A 15,583-nucleotide genomic window follows, 5' to 3' on the forward strand; every position below is an offset into this window, starting at 1 on the left:
GATTTGAAACGACCCAAACGGCCTACCCCCAACCCCTCCGTTGGCCCTGACTCACCCGTCCGCGGGGGCGAACCGGGGAGAACCGGGGCGAACCGCATCCTTCTCGGGAAAAAAAAGGCGCGGAAACGCCACGGGCCGCAGAGGGGCTCGGCCCGCCCGCTTGGCTTTTCTTTCCTTACCGCACTTTCTCCATTTCATTGATGGCTTTTTCTCCATTAAGATCCGTACGTGTTTATCGTATGCGCCTTCCAGCCAGTCCACTCCGTGTTGGTGTCGACTGACACGGCGATAAAAAACTCATTCCGATTGCCTTCCAGTTTTTCACCTCGGCCCCGCTGAATGTCAGCCAGCTCTCTCTCTCTCTCTCTCTCTCTCTCTCTCTCTCTCTCTCTCTCTCTCTCTCTCTGTCACTCACTCACTCAGTCACTCACTCAGTCACTCACTCACTCAGTCACTCACTTTTTTTTTTTTTTTTTTTTTTTTTTTTTTTTTTATATCTAAAAGGGCGGGAAAACGCCACCGGCCGACAGGGCTCCGCCCACACCCCCTTTTCACCCCGTTTTTTTGGTAGGGATCGCTTGTTCCGCTTTGTTGGGGGGCCCCCCCCTTTTGAGGGTTTTTTGACCCTCACCCCAAAAACCCTAGCCCTAACCTAAACCCCTCTCCCCCAAACCTCACTCATTCAGACATTCCCTCCTTCCCTCCCTCCTTCCTTCCTTCCTTCCTTCCCTCCCTCCCTCCCTCCCTCCCTCCCTCCCTCCCTCACTAGCTTTTCTCTTTGACACGCTTAGAAAGATTGCACCCTTCCCGGAGACGCTGCAATACCGGGGCGATGCGCGGAGCGGACGGAGCGAGCCCCTGTTCCGACTCCCTGTTGCAAAAATCCGTTTAATATGTTGTCCTCGCATGGAGGACATATCAGATATTAAACTGATAAGAACAGATACTACACTTGATCTTAGCCAAAAGGCCGAGAAGCGATGACCGCATTATCGGACGCCCCCGGCGCGCGGACCCTCCGTGCACCACCTGGGCCGCTCGGTCACCACACCGAGAACGGCCGAAACCACCAAAAGCCAAAACCAAAGCCGAGGCCAAAAGCCGCAGGACAAGCAGGGACGGAAGCGGAAAGCCCAGGCCAAAAGCCGCAGGACAAGCAGGGACGGAAGCGGAAAGCCCAGGCCAAAAGCCGCAGGACAAGCAGGGACGGAAGCGGAAAGCCCAGGCCAAAAGCCGCAGGACAAGCAGGGACGGAAGCGGAAAGCCCAGGCCAAAAGCCGCAGGACAAGCAGGGACGGAAGCGGAAAGCCCAGGCCAAAAGCCGCAGGACAAGCAGGGACGGAAGCGGAAAGCCCAGGCCAAAAGCCGCAGGACAAGCAGGGACGGAAGCGGAAAGCCCAGGCCAAAAGCCGCAGGACAAGCAGGGACGGAAGCGGAAAGCCCAGGCCAAAAGGCAACAGAATTGAAACAGCTACAGAAGAAGCAAAGACAAAACCTGCCTTACCCGCAGGCACGCACCTAACCCCAAAGCCAACCTCACCCTGCTTTTGTCACACGTCCATCAGGCTCTGCCCTCCCTCGGGCAAAGCCTCCCAAAAATACCACGTTCCACTCGTCGGCGCTCCCCTCCACGGAAGTCTTTAGTAAAAGGCGAAAGGCTTGTGCGTGCTGAAGGGGAACCAGAGCGTCGATTTGAAACGACCCAAACGGCCTACCCCCAACCCCTCCGTTGGCCCTGACTCACCCGTCCGCGGGGGCGAACCGGGGAGAACCGGGGCGAACCGCATCCTTCTCGGGAAAAAAAAGGCGCGGAAACGCCACGGGCCGCAGAGGGGCTCGGCCCGCCCGCTTGGCTTTTCTTTCCTTACCGCACTTTCTCCATTTCATTGATGGCTTTTTCTCCATTAAGATCCGTACGTGTTTATCGTATGCGCCTTCCAGCCAGTCCACTCCGTGTTGGTGTCGACTGACACGGCGATAAAAAACTCATTCCGATTGCCTTCCAGTTTTTCACCTCGGCCCCGCTGAATGTCAGCCAGCTCTCTCTCTCTCTCTCTCTCTCTCTCTCTCTCTCTCTCTCTCTCTCTCTCTCTCTGTCACTCACTCACTCAGTCACTCACTCAGTCACTCACTCACTCAGTCACTCACTTTTTTTTTTTTTTTTTTTTTTTTTTTTTTTTTTATATCTAAAAGGGCGGGAAAACGCCACCGGCCGACAGGGCTCCGCCCACACCCCCTTTTCACCCCGTTTTTTTGGTAGGGATCGCTTGTTCCGCTTTGTTGGGGGGCCCCCCCCTTTTGAGGGTTTTTTGACCCTCACCCCAAAAACCCTAGCCCTAACCTAAACCCCTCTCCCCCAAACCTCACTCATTCAGACATTCCCTCCTTCCCTCCCTCCTTCCTTCCTTCCTTCCTTCCCTCCCTCCCTCCCTCCCTCCCTCCCTCCCTCCCTCCCTCACTAGCTTTTCTCTTTGACACGCTTAGAAAGATTGCACCCTTCCCGGAGACGCTGCAATACCGGGGCGATGCGCGGAGCGGACGGAGCGAGCCCCTGTTCCGACTCCCTGTTGCAAAAATCCGTTTAATATGTTGTCCTCGCATGGAGGACATATCAGATATTAAACTGATAAGAACAGATACTACACTTGATCTTAGCCAAAAGGCCGAGAAGCGATGACCGCATTATCGGACGCCCCCGGCGCGCGGACCCTCCGTGCACCACCTGGGCCGCTCGGTCACCACACCGAGAACGGCCGAAACCACCAAAAGCCAAAACCAAAGCCGAGGCCAAAAGCCGCAGGACAAGCAGGGACGGAAGCGGAAAGCCCAGGCCAAAAGCCGCAGGACAAGCAGGGACGGAAGCGGAAAGCCCAGGCCAAAAGCCGCAGGACAAGCAGGGACGGAAGCGGAAAGCCCAGGCCAAAAGCCGCAGGACAAGCAGGGACGGAAGCGGAAAGCCCAGGCCAAAAGCCGCAGGACAAGCAGGGACGGAAGCGGAAAGCCCAGGCCAAAAGCCGCAGGACAAGCAGGGACGGAAGCGGAAAGCCCAGGCCAAAAGCCGCAGGACAAGCAGGGACGGAAGCGGAAAGCCCAGGCCAAAAGCCGCAGGACAAGCAGGGACGGAAGCGGAAAGCCCAGGCCAAAAGCCGCAGGACAAGCAGGGACGGAAGCGGAAAGCCCAGGCCAAAAGCCGCAGGACAAGCAGGGACGGAAGCGGAAAGCCCAGGCCAAAAGCCGCAGGACAAGCAGGGACGGAAGCGGAAAGCCCAGGCCAAAAGCCGCAGGACAAGCAGGGACGGAAGCGGAAAGCCCAGGCCAAAAGCCGCAGGACAAGCAGGGACGGAAGCGGAAAGCCCAGGCCAAAAGCCGCAGGACAAGCAGGGACGGAAGCGGAAAGCCCAGGCCAAAAGCCGCAGGACAAGCAGGGACGGAAGCGGAAAGCCCAGGCCAAAAGGCAACAGAATTGAAACAGCTACAGAAGAAGCAAAGACAAAACCTGCCTTACCCGCAGGCACGCACCTAACCCCAAAGCCAACCTCACCCTGCTTTTGTCACACGTCCATCAGGCTCTGCCCTCCCTCGGGCAAAGCCTCCCAAAAATACCACGTTCCACTCGTCGGCGCTCCCCTCCACGGAAGTCTTTAGTAAAAGGCGAAAGGCTTGTGCGTGCTGAAGGGGAACCAGAGCGTCGATTTGAAACGACCCAAACGGCCTACCCCCAACCCCTCCGTTGGCCCTGACTCACCCGTCCGCGGGGGCGAACCGGGGAGAACCGGGGCGAACCGCATCCTTCTCGGGAAAAAAAAGGCGCGGAAACGCCACGGGCCGCAGAGGGGCTCGGCCCGCCCGCTTGGCTTTTCTTTCCTTACCGCACTTTCTCCATTTCATTGATGGCTTTTTCTCCATTAAGATCCGTACGTGTTTATCGTATGCGCCTTCCAGCCAGTCCACTCCGTGTTGGTGTCGACTGACACGGCGATAAAAAACTCATTCCGATTGCCTTCCAGTTTTTCACCTCGGCCCCGCTGAATGTCAGCCAGCTCTCTCTCTCTCTCTCTCTCTCTCTCTCTCTCTCTCTCTCTCTCTCTCTCTCTGTCACTCACTCACTCAGTCACTCACTCAGTCACTCACTCACTCAGTCACTCACTTTTTTTTTTTTTTTTTTTTTTTTTTTTTTTTTTATATCTAAAAGGGCGGGAAAACGCCACCGGCCGACAGGGCTCCGCCCACACCCCCTTTTCACCCCGTTTTTTTGGTAGGGATCGCTTGTTCCGCTTTGTTGGGGGGCCCCCCCCTTTTGAGGGTTTTTTGACCCTCACCCCAAAAACCCTAGCCCTAACCTAAACCCCTCTCCCCCAAACCTCACTCATTCAGACATTCCCTCCTTCCCTCCCTCCTTCCTTCCTTCCTTCCTTCCCTCCCTCCCTCCCTCCCTCCCTCCCTCCCTCACTAGCTTTTCTCTTTGACACGCTTAGAAAGATTGCACCCTTCCCGGAGACGCTGCAATACCGGGGCGATGCGCGGAGCGGACGGAGCGAGCCCCTGTTCCGACTCCCTGTTGCAAAAATCCGTTTAATATGTTGTCCTCGCATGGAGGACATATCAGATATTAAACTGATAAGAACAGATACTACACTTGATCTTAGCCAAAAGGCCGAGAAGCGATGACCGCATTATCGGACGCCCCCGGCGCGCGGACCCTCCGTGCACCACCTGGGCCGCTCGGTCACCACACCGAGAACGGCCGAAACCACCAAAAGCCAAAACCAAAGCCGAGGCCAAAAGCCGCAGGACAAGCAGGGACGGAAGCGGAAAGCCCAGGCCAAAAGCCGCAGGACAAGCAGGGACGGAAGCGGAAAGCCCAGGCCAAAAGCCGCAGGACAAGCAGGGACGGAAGCGGAAAGCCCAGGCCAAAAGCCGCAGGACAAGCAGGGACGGAAGCGGAAAGCCCAGGCCAAAAGCCGCAGGACAAGCAGGGACGGAAGCGGAAAGCCCAGGCCAAAAGCCGCAGGACAAGCAGGGACGGAAGCGGAAAGCCCAGGCCAAAAGCCGCAGGACAAGCAGGGACGGAAGCGGAAAGCCCAGGCCAAAAGCCGCAGGACAAGCAGGGACGGAAGCGGAAAGCCCAGGCCAAAAGGCAACAGAATTGAAACAGCTACAGAAGAAGCAAAGACAAAACCTGCCTTACCCGCAGGCACGCACCTAACCCCAAAGCCAACCTCACCCTGCTTTTGTCACACGTCCATCAGGCTCTGCCCTCCCTCGGGCAAAGCCTCCCAAAAATACCACGTTCCACTCGTCGGCGCTCCCCTCCACGGAAGTCTTTAGTAAAAGGCGAAAGGCTTGTGCGTGCTGAAGGGGAACCAGAGCGTCGATTTGAAACGACCCAAACGGCCTACCCCCAACCCCTCCGTTGGCCCTGACTCACCCGTCCGCGGGGGCGAACCGGGGAGAACCGGGGCGAACCGCATCCTTCTCGGGAAAAAAAAGGCGCGGAAACGCCACGGGCCGCAGAGGGGCTCGGCCCGCCCGCTTGGCTTTTCTTTCCTTACCGCACTTTCTCCATTTCATTGATGGCTTTTTCTCCATTAAGATCCGTACGTGTTTATCGTATGCGCCTTCCAGCCAGTCCACTCCGTGTTGGTGTCGACTGACACGGCGATAAAAAACTCATTCCGATTGCCTTCCAGTTTTTCACCTCGGCCCCGCTGAATGTCAGCCAGCTCTCTCTCTCTCTCTCTCTCTCTCTCTCTCTCTCTCTCTCTCTCTCTCTCTCTCTGTCACTCACTCACTCAGTCACTCACTCAGTCACTCACTCACTCAGTCACTCACTTTTTTTTTTTTTTTTTTTTTTTTTTTTTTTTTATATCTAAAAGGGCGGGAAAACGCCACCGGCCGACAGGGCTCCGCCCACACCCCCTTTTCACCCCGTTTTTTTGGTAGGGATCGCTTGTTCCGCTTTGTTGGGGGGCCCCCCCCTTTTGAGGGTTTTTTGACCCTCACCCCAAAAACCCTAGCCCTAACCTAAACCCCTCTCCCCCAAACCTCACTCATTCAGACATTCCCTCCTTCCCTCCCTCCTTCCTTCCTTCCTTCCTTCCCTCCCTCCCTCCCTCCCTCCCTCCCTCCCTCCCTCACTAGCTTTTCTCTTTGACACGCTTAGAAAGATTGCACCCTTCCCGGAGACGCTGCAATACCGGGGCGATGCGCGGAGCGGACGGAGCGAGCCCCTGTTCCGACTCCCTGTTGCAAAAATCCGTTTAATATGTTGTCCTCGCATGGAGGACATATCAGATATTAAACTGATAAGAACAGATACTACACTTGATCTTAGCCAAAAGGCCGAGAAGCGATGACCGCATTATCGGACGCCCCCGGCGCGCGGACCCTCCGTGCACCACCTGGGCCGCTCGGTCACCACACCGAGAACGGCCGAAACCACCAAAAGCCAAAACCAAAGCCGAGGCCAAAAGCCGCAGGACAAGCAGGGACGGAAGCGGAAAGCCCAGGCCAAAAGCCGCAGGACAAGCAGGGACGGAAGCGGAAAGCCCAGGCCAAAAGCCGCAGGACAAGCAGGGACGGAAGCGGAAAGCCCAGGCCAAAAGCCGCAGGACAAGCAGGGACGGAAGCGGAAAGCCCAGGCCAAAAGCCGCAGGACAAGCAGGGACGGAAGCGGAAAGCCCAGGCCAAAAGCCGCAGGACAAGCAGGGACGGAAGCGGAAAGCCCAGGCCAAAAGCCGCAGGACAAGCAGGGACGGAAGCGGAAAGCCCAGGCCAAAAGCCGCAGGACAAGCAGGGACGGAAGCGGAAAGCCCAGGCCAAAAGGCAACAGAATTGAAACAGCTACAGAAGAAGCAAAGACAAAACCTGCCTTACCCGCAGGCACGCACCTAACCCCAAAGCCAACCTCACCCTGCTTTTGTCACACGTCCATCAGGCTCTGCCCTCCCTCGGGCAAAGCCTCCCAAAAATACCACGTTCCACTCGTCGGCGCTCCCCTCCACGGAAGTCTTTAGTAAAAGGCGAAAGGCTTGTGCGTGCTGAAGGGGAACCAGAGCGTCGATTTGAAACGACCCAAACGGCCTACCCCCAACCCCTCCGTTGGCCCTGACTCACCCGTCCGCGGGGGCGAACCGGGGAGAACCGGGGCGAACCGCATCCTTCTCGGGAAAAAAAAGGCGCGGAAACGCCACGGGCCGCAGAGGGGCTCGGCCCGCCCGCTTGGCTTTTCTTTCCTTACCGCACTTTCTCCATTTCATTGATGGCTTTTTCTCCATTAAGATCCGTACGTGTTTATCGTATGCGCCTTCCAGCCAGTCCACTCCGTGTTGGTGTCGACTGACACGGCGATAAAAAACTCATTCCGATTGCCTTCCAGTTTTTCACCTCGGCCCCGCTGAATGTCAGCCAGCTCTCTCTCTCTCTCTCTCTCTCTCTCTCTCTCTCTCTCTCTCTCTCTCTCTCTCTGTCACTCACTCACTCAGTCACTCACTCAGTCACTCACTCACTCAGTCACTCACTTTTTTTTTTTTTTTTTTTTTTTTTTTTTTTTTTATATCTAAAAGGGCGGGAAAACGCCACCGGCCGACAGGGCTCCGCCCACACCCCCTTTTCACCCCGTTTTTTTGGTAGGGATCGCTTGTTCCGCTTTGTTGGGGGGCCCCCCCCTTTTGAGGGTTTTTTGACCCTCACCCCAAAAACCCTAGCCCTAACCTAAACCCCTCTCCCCCAAACCTCACTCATTCAGACATTCCCTCCTTCCCTCCCTCCTTCCTTCCTTCCTTCCTTCCCTCCCTCCCTCCCTCCCTCCCTCCCTCCCTCCCTCCCTCCCTCCCTCACTAGCTTTTCTCTTTGACACGCTTAGAAAGATTGCACCCTTCCCGGAGACGCTGCAATACCGGGGCGATGCGCGGAGCGGACGGAGCGAGCCCCTGTTCCGACTCCCTGTTGCAAAAATCCGTTTAATATGTTGTCCTCGCATGGAGGACATATCAGATATTAAACTGATAAGAACAGATACTACACTTGATCTTAGCCAAAAGGCCGAGAAGCGATGACCGCATTATCGGACGCCCCCGGCGCGCGGACCCTCCGTGCACCACCTGGGCCGCTCGGTCACCACACCGAGAACGGCCGAAACCACCAAAAGCCAAAACCAAAGCCGAGGCCAAAAGCCGCAGGACAAGCAGGGACGGAAGCGGAAAGCCCAGGCCAAAAGCCGCAGGACAAGCAGGGACGGAAGCGGAAAGCCCAGGCCAAAAGCCGCAGGACAAGCAGGGACGGAAGCGGAAAGCCCAGGCCAAAAGCCGCAGGACAAGCAGGGACGGAAGCGGAAAGCCCAGGCCAAAAGCCGCAGGACAAGCAGGGACGGAAGCGGAAAGCCCAGGCCAAAAGCCGCAGGACAAGCAGGGACGGAAGCGGAAAGCCCAGGCCAAAAGCCGCAGGACAAGCAGGGACGGAAGCGGAAAGCCCAGGCCAAAAGCCGCAGGACAAGCAGGGACGGAAGCGGAAAGCCCAGGCCAAAAGCCGCAGGACAAGCAGGGACGGAAGCGGAAAGCCCAGGCCAAAAGCCGCAGGACAAGCAGGGACGGAAGCGGAAAGCCCAGGCCAAAAGCCGCAGGACAAGCAGGGACGGAAGCGGAAAGCCCAGGCCAAAAGCCGCAGGACAAGCAGGGACGGAAGCGGAAAGCCCAGGCCAAAAGGCAACAGAATTGAAACAGCTACAGAAGAAGCAAAGACAAAACCTGCCTTACCCGCAGGCACGCACCTAACCCCAAAGCCAACCTCACCCTGCTTTTGTCACACGTCCATCAGGCTCTGCCCTCCCTCGGGCAAAGCCTCCCAAAAATACCACGTTCCACTCGTCGGCGCTCCCCTCCACGGAAGTCTTTAGTAAAAGGCGAAAGGCTTGTGCGTGCTGAAGGGGAACCAGAGCGTCGATTTGAAACGACCCAAACGGCCTACCCCCAACCCCTCCGTTGGCCCTGACTCACCCGTCCGCGGGGGCGAACCGGGGAGAACCGGGGCGAACCGCATCCTTCTCGGGAAAAAAAAGGCGCGGAAACGCCACGGGCCGCAGAGGGGCTCGGCCCGCCCGCTTGGCTTTTCTTTCCTTACCGCACTTTCTCCATTTCATTGATGGCTTTTTCTCCATTAAGATCCGTACGTGTTTATCGTATGCGCCTTCCAGCCAGTCCACTCCGTGTTGGTGTCGACTGACACGGCGATAAAAAACTCATTCCGATTGCCTTCCAGTTTTTCACCTCGGCCCCGCTGAATGTCAGCCAGCTCTCTCTCTCTCTCTCTCTCTCTCTCTCTCTCTCTCTCTCTCTCTCTCTCTCTGTCACTCACTCACTCAGTCACTCACTCAGTCACTCACTCACTCAGTCACTCACTTTTTTTTTTTTTTTTTTTTTTTTTTTTTTTTTTATATCTAAAAGGGCGGGAAAACGCCACCGGCCGACAGGGCTCCGCCCACACCCCCTTTTCACCCCGTTTTTTTGGTAGGGATCGCTTGTTCCGCTTTGTTGGGGGGCCCCCCCCTTTTGAGGGTTTTTTGACCCTCACCCCAAAAACCCTAGCCCTAACCTAAACCCCTCTCCCCCAAACCTCACTCATTCAGACATTCCCTCCTTCCCTCCCTCCTTCCTTCCTTCCTTCCTTCCCTCCCTCCCTCCCTCCCTCCCTCCCTCCCTCCCTCCCTCACTAGCTTTTCTCTTTGACACGCTTAGAAAGATTGCACCCTTCCCGGAGACGCTGCAATACCGGGGCGATGCGCGGAGCGGACGGAGCGAGCCCCTGTTCCGACTCCCTGTTGCAAAAATCCGTTTAATATGTTGTCCTCGCATGGAGGACATATCAGATATTAAACTGATAAGAACAGATACTACACTTGATCTTAGCCAAAAGGCCGAGAAGCGATGACCGCATTATCGGACGCCCCCGGCGCGCGGACCCTCCGTGCACCACCTGGGCCGCTCGGTCACCACACCGAGAACGGCCGAAACCACCAAAAGCCAAAACCAAAGCCGAGGCCAAAAGCCGCAGGACAAGCAGGGACGGAAGCGGAAAGCCCAGGCCAAAAGCCGCAGGACAAGCAGGGACGGAAGCGGAAAGCCCAGGCCAAAAGCCGCAGGACAAGCAGGGACGGAAGCGGAAAGCCCAGGCCAAAAGCCGCAGGACAAGCAGGGACGGAAGCGGAAAGCCCAGGCCAAAAGCCGCAGGACAAGCAGGGACGGAAGCGGAAAGCCCAGGCCAAAAGCCGCAGGACAAGCAGGGACGGAAGCGGAAAGCCCAGGCCAAAAGCCGCAGGACAAGCAGGGACGGAAGCGGAAAGCCCAGGCCAAAAGCCGCAGGACAAGCAGGGACGGAAGCGGAAAGCCCAGGCCAAAAGCCGCAGGACAAGCAGGGACGGAAGCGGAAAGCCCAGGCCAAAAGCCGCAGGACAAGCAGGGACGGAAGCGGAAAGCCCAGGCCAAAAGCCGCAGGACAAGCAGGGACGGAAGCGGAAAGCCCAGGCCAAAAGCCGCAGGACAAGCAGGGACGGAAGCGGAAAGCCCAGGCCAAAAGGCAACAGAATTGAAACAGCTACAGAAGAAGCAAAGACAAAACCTGCCTTACCCGCAGGCACGCACCTAACCCCAAAGCCAACCTCACCCTGCTTTTGTCACACGTCCATCAGGCTCTGCCCTCCCTCGGGCAAAGCCTCCCAAAAATACCACGTTCCACTCGTCGGCGCTCCCCTCCACGGAAGTCTTTAGTAAAAGGCGAAAGGCTTGTGCGTGCTGAAGGGGAACCAGAGCGTCGATTTGAAACGACCCAAACGGCCTACCCCCAACCCCTCCGTTGGCCCTGACTCACCCGTCCGCGGGGGCGAACCGGGGAGAACCGGGGCGAACCGCATCCTTCTCGGGAAAAAAAAGGCGCGGAAACGCCACGGGCCGCAGAGGGGCTCGGCCCGCCCGCTTGGCTTTTCTTTCCTTACCGCACTTTCTCCATTTCATTGATGGCTTTTTCTCCATTAAGATCCGTACGTGTTTATCGTATGCGCCTTCCAGCCAGTCCACTCCGTGTTGGTGTCGACTGACACGGCGATAAAAAACTCATTCCGATTGCCTTCCAGTTTTTCACCTCGGCCCCGCTGAATGTCAGCCAGCTCTCTCTCTCTCTCTCTCTCTCTCTCTCTCTCTCTCTCTCTCTCTCTCTCTCTCTGTCACTCACTCACTCAGTCACTCACTCAGTCACTCACTCACTCAGTCACTCACTTTTTTTTTTTTTTTTTTTTTTTTTTTTTTTTTTATATCTAAAAGGGCGGGAAAACGCCACCGGCCGACAGGGCTCCGCCCACACCCCCTTTTCACCCCGTTTTTTTGGTAGGGATCGCTTGTTCCGCTTTGTTGGGGGGCCCCCCCCTTTTGAGGGTTTTTTGACCCTCACCCCAAAAACCCTAGCCCTAACCTAAACCCCTCTCCCCCAAACCTCACTCATTCAGACATTCCCTCCTTCCCTCCCTCCTTCCTTCCTTCCTTCCTTCCCTCCCTCCCTCCCTCCCTCCCTCCCTCCCTCCCTCACTAGCTTTTCTCTTTGACACGCTTAGAAAGATTGCACCCTTCCCGGAGACGCTGCAATACCGGGGCGATGCGCGGAGCGGACGGAGCGAGCCCCTGTTCCGACTCCCTGTTGCAAAAATCCGTTTAATATGTTGTCCTCGCATGGAGGACATATCAGATATTAAACTGATAAGAACAGATACTACACTTGATCTTAGCCAAAAGGCCGAGAAGCGATGACCGCATTATCGGACGCCCCCGGCGCGCGGACCCTCCGTGCACCACCTGGGCCGCTCGGTCACCACACCGAGAACGGCCGAAACCACCAAAAGCCAAAACCAAAGCCGAGGCCAAAAGCCGCAGGACAAGCAGGGACGGAAGCGGAAAGCCCAGGCCAAAAGCCGCAGGACAAGCAGGGACGGAAGCGGAAAGCCCAGGCCAAAAGCCGCAGGACAAGCAGGGACGGAAGCGGAAAGCCCAGGCCAAAAGCCGCAGGACAAGCAGGGACGGAAGCGGAAAGCCCAGGCCAAAAGCCGCAGGACAAGCAGGGACGGAAGCGGAAAGCCCAGGCCAAAAGCCGCAGGACAAGCAGGGACGGAAGCGGAAAGCCCAGGCCAAAAGCCGCAGGACAAGCAGGGACGGAAGCGGAAAGCCCAGGCCAAAAGCCGCAGGACAAGCAGGGACGGAAGCGGAAAGCCCAGGCCAAAAGGCAACAGAATTGAAACAGCTACAGAAGAAGCAAAGACAAAACCTGCCTTACCCGCAGGCACGCACCTAACCCCAAAGCCAACCTCACCCTGCTTTTGTCACACGTCCATCAGGCTCTGCCCTCCCTCGGGCAAAGCCTCCCAAAAATACCACGTTCCACTCGTCGGCGCTCCCCTCCACGGAAGTCTTTAGTAAAAGGCGAAAGGCTTGTGCGTGCTGAAGGGGAACCAGAGCGTCGATTTGAAACGACCCAAACGGCCTACCCCCAACCCCTCCGTTGGCCCTGACTCACCCGTCCGCGGGGGCGAACCGGGGAGAACCGGGGCGAACCGCATCCTTCTCGGGAAAAAAAAGGCGCGGAAACGCCACGGGCCGCAGAGGGGCTCGGCCCGCCCGCTTGGCTTTTCTTTCCTTACCGCACTTTCTCCATTTCATTGATGGCTTTTTCTCCATTAAGATCCGTACGTGTTTATCGTATGCGCCTTCCAGCCAGTCCACTCCGTGTTGGTGTCGACTGACACGGCGATAAAAAACTCATTCCGATTGCCTTCCAGTTTTTCACCTCGGCCCCGCTGAATGTCAGCCAGCTCTCTCTCTCTCTCTCTCTCTCTCTCTCTCTCTCTCTCTCTCTCTCTCTCTCTGTCACTCACTCACTCAGTCACTCACTCAGTCACTCACTCACTCAGTCACTCACTTTTTTTTTTTTTTTTTTTTTTTTTTTTTTTTTTATATCTAAAAGGGCGGGAAAACGCCACCGGCCGACAGGGCTCCGCCCACACCCCCTTTTCACCCCGTTTTTTTGGTAGGGATCGCTTGTTCCGCTTTGTTGGGGGGCCCCCCCCTTTTGAGGGTTTTTTGACCCTCACCCCAAAAACCCTAGCCCTAACCTAAACCCCTCTCCCCCAAACCTCACTCATTCAGACATTCCCTCCTTCCCTCCCTCCTTCCTTCCTTCCTTCCTTCCCTCCCTCCCTCCCTCCCTCCCTCCCTCCCTCCCTCCCTCACTAGCTTTTCTCTTTGACACGCTTAGAAAGATTGCACCCTTCCCGGAGACGCTGCAATACCGGGGCGATGCGCGGAGCGGACGGAGCGAGCCCCTGTTCCGACTCCCTGTTGCAAAAATCCGTTTAATATGTTGTCCTCGCATGGAGGACATATCAGATATTAAACTGATAAGAACAGATACTACACTTGATCTTAGCCAAAAGGCCGAGAAGCGATGACCGCATTATCGGACGCCCCCGGCGCGCGGACCCTCCGTGCACCACCTGGGCCGCTCGGTCACCACACCGAGAACGGCCGAAACCACCAAAAGCCAAAACCAAAGCCGAGGCCAAAAGCCGCAGGACAAGCAGGGACGGAAGCGGAAAGCCCAGGCCAAAAGCCGCAGGACAAGCAGGGACGGAAGCGGAAAGCCCAGGCCAAAAGCCGCAGGACAAGCAGGGACGGAAGCGGAAAGCCCAGGCCAAAAGCCGCAGGACAAGCAGGGACGGAAGCGGAAAGCCCAGGCCAAAAGCCGCAGGACAAGCAGGGACGGAAGCGGAAAGCCCAGGCCAAAAGCCGCAGGACAAGCAGGGACGGAAGCGGAAAGCCCAGGCCAAAAGCCGCAGGACAAGCAGGGACGGAAGCGGAAAGCCCAGGCCAAAAGCCGCAGGACAAGCAGGGACGGAAGCGGAAAGCCCAGGCCAAAAGCCGCAGGACAAGCAGGGACGGAAGCGGAAAGCCCAGGCCAAAAGGCAACAGAATTGAAACAGCTACAGAAGAAGCAAAGACAAAACCTGCCTTACCCGCAGGCACGCACCTAACCCCAAAGCCAACCTCACCCTGCTTTTGTCACACGTCCATCAGGCTCTGCCCTCCCTCGGGCAAAGCCTCCCAAAAATACCACGTTCCACTCGTCGGCGCTCCCCTCCACGGAAGTCTTTAGTAAAAGGCGAAAGGCTTGTGCGTGCTGAAGGGGAACCAGAGCGTCGATTTGAAACGACCCAAACGGCCTACCCCCAACCCCTCCGTTGGCCCTGACTCACCCGTCCGCGGGGGCGAACCGGGGAGAACCGGGGCGAACCGCATCCTTCTCGGGAAAAAAAAGGCGCGGAAACGCCACGGGCCGCAGAGGGGCTCGGCCCGCCCGCTTGGCTTTTCTTTCCTTACCGCACTTTCTCCATTTCATTGATGGCTTTTTCTCCATTAAGATCCGTACGTGTTTATCGTATGCGCCTTCCAGCCAGTCCACTCCGTGTTGGTGTCGACTGACACGGCGATAAAAAACTCATTCCGATTGCCTTCCAGTTTTTCACCTCGGCCCCGCTGAATGTCAGCCAGCTCTCTCTCTCTCTCTCTCTCTCTCTCTCTCTCTCTCTCTCTCTCTCTCTCTCTCTGTCACTCACTCACTCAGTCACTCACTCAGTCACTCACTCACTCAGTCACTCACTTTTTTTTTTTTTTTTTTTTTTTTTTTTTTTTTTATATCTAAAAGGGCGGGAAAACGCCACCGGCCGACAGGGCTCCGCCCACACCCCCTTTTCACCCCGTTTTTTTGGTAGGGATCGCTTGTTCCGCTTTGTTGGGGGGCCCCCCCCTTTTGAGGGTTTTTTGACCCTCACCCCAAAAACCCTAGCCCTAACCTAAACCCCTCTCCCCCAAACCTCACTCATTCAGACATTCCCTCCTTCCCTCCCTCCTTCCTTCCTTCCTTCCTTCCCTCCCTCCCTCCCTCCCTCCCTCCCTCCCTCCCTCCCTCCCTCACTAGCTTTTCTCTTTGACACGCTTAGAAAGATTGCACCCTTCCCGGAGACGCTGCAATACCGGGGCGATGCGCGGAGCGGACGGAGCGAGCCCCTGTTCCGACTCCCTGTTGCAAAAATCCGTTTAATATGTTGTCCTCGCATGGAGGACATATCAGATATTAAACTGATAAGAACAGATACTACACTTGATCTTAGCCAAAAGGCCGAGAAGCGATGACCGCATTATCGGACGCCCCCGGCGCGCGGACCCTCCGTGCACCACCTGGGCCGCTCGGTCACCACACCGAGAACGGCCGAAACCACCAAAAGCCAAAACCAAAGCCGAGGCCAAAAGCCGCAGGACAAGCAGGGACGGAAGCGGAAAGCCCAGGCCAAAAGCCGCAGGACAAGCAGGGACGGAAGCGGAAAGCCCAGGCCAAAAGCCGCAGGACAAGCAGGGACGGAAGCGGAAAGCCCAGGCCAAAAGCCGCAGGACAAGCAGGGACGGAAGCGGAAAGCCCAGGCCAAAAGCCGCAGGACAAGCAGGGACGGAAGCGGAAAGCCCAGGCCAAAAGCCGCAGGACAAGCAGGGACGGAAGC

At 56.9% G+C, this 15,583-nt stretch overlaps 17 non-coding genes across 17 annotated transcripts; all 17 read right to left on the bottom strand.

The window, feature by feature from the left end:
• Positions 1 to 791: 791 nt before the first annotated feature.
• On the bottom strand, positions 792 to 982 carry LOC136951050 (U2 spliceosomal RNA). The gene has a single exon (XR_010877554.1). It is a non-coding gene; the product is annotated as a U2 spliceosomal RNA (small nuclear RNA).
• Positions 983 to 1,570: 588 nt separating this feature from the next.
• LOC136951185 (U5 spliceosomal RNA) lies at positions 1,571 to 1,688 on the bottom strand. Its single transcript, XR_010877672.1, has one exon. It is a non-coding gene; the product is annotated as a U5 spliceosomal RNA (small nuclear RNA).
• Positions 1,689 to 2,484: 796 nt separating this feature from the next.
• On the bottom strand, positions 2,485 to 2,675 carry LOC136951052 (U2 spliceosomal RNA). The gene has a single exon (XR_010877555.1). It is a non-coding gene; the product is annotated as a U2 spliceosomal RNA (small nuclear RNA).
• Positions 2,676 to 3,571: 896 nt separating this feature from the next.
• On the bottom strand, positions 3,572 to 3,689 carry LOC136951186 (U5 spliceosomal RNA). The gene has a single exon (XR_010877673.1). It is a non-coding gene; the product is annotated as a U5 spliceosomal RNA (small nuclear RNA).
• A 786-nt stretch (positions 3,690 to 4,475) lies between these two features.
• On the bottom strand, positions 4,476 to 4,666 carry LOC136951053 (U2 spliceosomal RNA). Its single transcript, XR_010877556.1, has one exon. It is a non-coding gene; the product is annotated as a U2 spliceosomal RNA (small nuclear RNA).
• Positions 4,667 to 5,254: 588 nt separating this feature from the next.
• Positions 5,255 to 5,372, bottom strand: LOC136951187 (U5 spliceosomal RNA). The gene has a single exon (XR_010877674.1). It is a non-coding gene; the product is annotated as a U5 spliceosomal RNA (small nuclear RNA).
• A 791-nt stretch (positions 5,373 to 6,163) lies between these two features.
• LOC136951054 (U2 spliceosomal RNA) lies at positions 6,164 to 6,354 on the bottom strand. The gene has a single exon (XR_010877557.1). It is a non-coding gene; the product is annotated as a U2 spliceosomal RNA (small nuclear RNA).
• Positions 6,355 to 6,942: 588 nt separating this feature from the next.
• LOC136951188 (U5 spliceosomal RNA) lies at positions 6,943 to 7,060 on the bottom strand. The gene has a single exon (XR_010877675.1). It is a non-coding gene; the product is annotated as a U5 spliceosomal RNA (small nuclear RNA).
• Positions 7,061 to 7,864: 804 nt separating this feature from the next.
• On the bottom strand, positions 7,865 to 8,055 carry LOC136951055 (U2 spliceosomal RNA). Its single transcript, XR_010877558.1, has one exon. It is a non-coding gene; the product is annotated as a U2 spliceosomal RNA (small nuclear RNA).
• Positions 8,056 to 8,819: 764 nt separating this feature from the next.
• Positions 8,820 to 8,937, bottom strand: LOC136951189 (U5 spliceosomal RNA). Its single transcript, XR_010877676.1, has one exon. It is a non-coding gene; the product is annotated as a U5 spliceosomal RNA (small nuclear RNA).
• A 794-nt stretch (positions 8,938 to 9,731) lies between these two features.
• LOC136951056 (U2 spliceosomal RNA) lies at positions 9,732 to 9,922 on the bottom strand. The gene has a single exon (XR_010877559.1). It is a non-coding gene; the product is annotated as a U2 spliceosomal RNA (small nuclear RNA).
• Positions 9,923 to 10,686: 764 nt separating this feature from the next.
• On the bottom strand, positions 10,687 to 10,804 carry LOC136951191 (U5 spliceosomal RNA). Its single transcript, XR_010877678.1, has one exon. It is a non-coding gene; the product is annotated as a U5 spliceosomal RNA (small nuclear RNA).
• Positions 10,805 to 11,596: 792 nt separating this feature from the next.
• Positions 11,597 to 11,787, bottom strand: LOC136951057 (U2 spliceosomal RNA). The gene has a single exon (XR_010877560.1). It is a non-coding gene; the product is annotated as a U2 spliceosomal RNA (small nuclear RNA).
• A 588-nt stretch (positions 11,788 to 12,375) lies between these two features.
• LOC136951192 (U5 spliceosomal RNA) lies at positions 12,376 to 12,493 on the bottom strand. Its single transcript, XR_010877679.1, has one exon. It is a non-coding gene; the product is annotated as a U5 spliceosomal RNA (small nuclear RNA).
• Positions 12,494 to 13,287: 794 nt separating this feature from the next.
• On the bottom strand, positions 13,288 to 13,478 carry LOC136951058 (U2 spliceosomal RNA). Its single transcript, XR_010877561.1, has one exon. It is a non-coding gene; the product is annotated as a U2 spliceosomal RNA (small nuclear RNA).
• A 632-nt stretch (positions 13,479 to 14,110) lies between these two features.
• On the bottom strand, positions 14,111 to 14,228 carry LOC136951193 (U5 spliceosomal RNA). Its single transcript, XR_010877680.1, has one exon. It is a non-coding gene; the product is annotated as a U5 spliceosomal RNA (small nuclear RNA).
• An 800-nt stretch (positions 14,229 to 15,028) lies between these two features.
• Positions 15,029 to 15,219, bottom strand: LOC136951060 (U2 spliceosomal RNA). The gene has a single exon (XR_010877563.1). It is a non-coding gene; the product is annotated as a U2 spliceosomal RNA (small nuclear RNA).
• Positions 15,220 to 15,583: the final 364 nt, after the last annotated feature.

Source organism: Osmerus mordax, chromosome 10, assembly GCF_038355195.1.
Source record: "Osmerus mordax isolate fOsmMor3 chromosome 10, fOsmMor3.pri, whole genome shotgun sequence".
In the NCBI taxonomy this organism is placed as follows: domain Eukaryota; kingdom Metazoa; phylum Chordata; class Actinopteri; order Osmeriformes; family Osmeridae; genus Osmerus; species Osmerus mordax.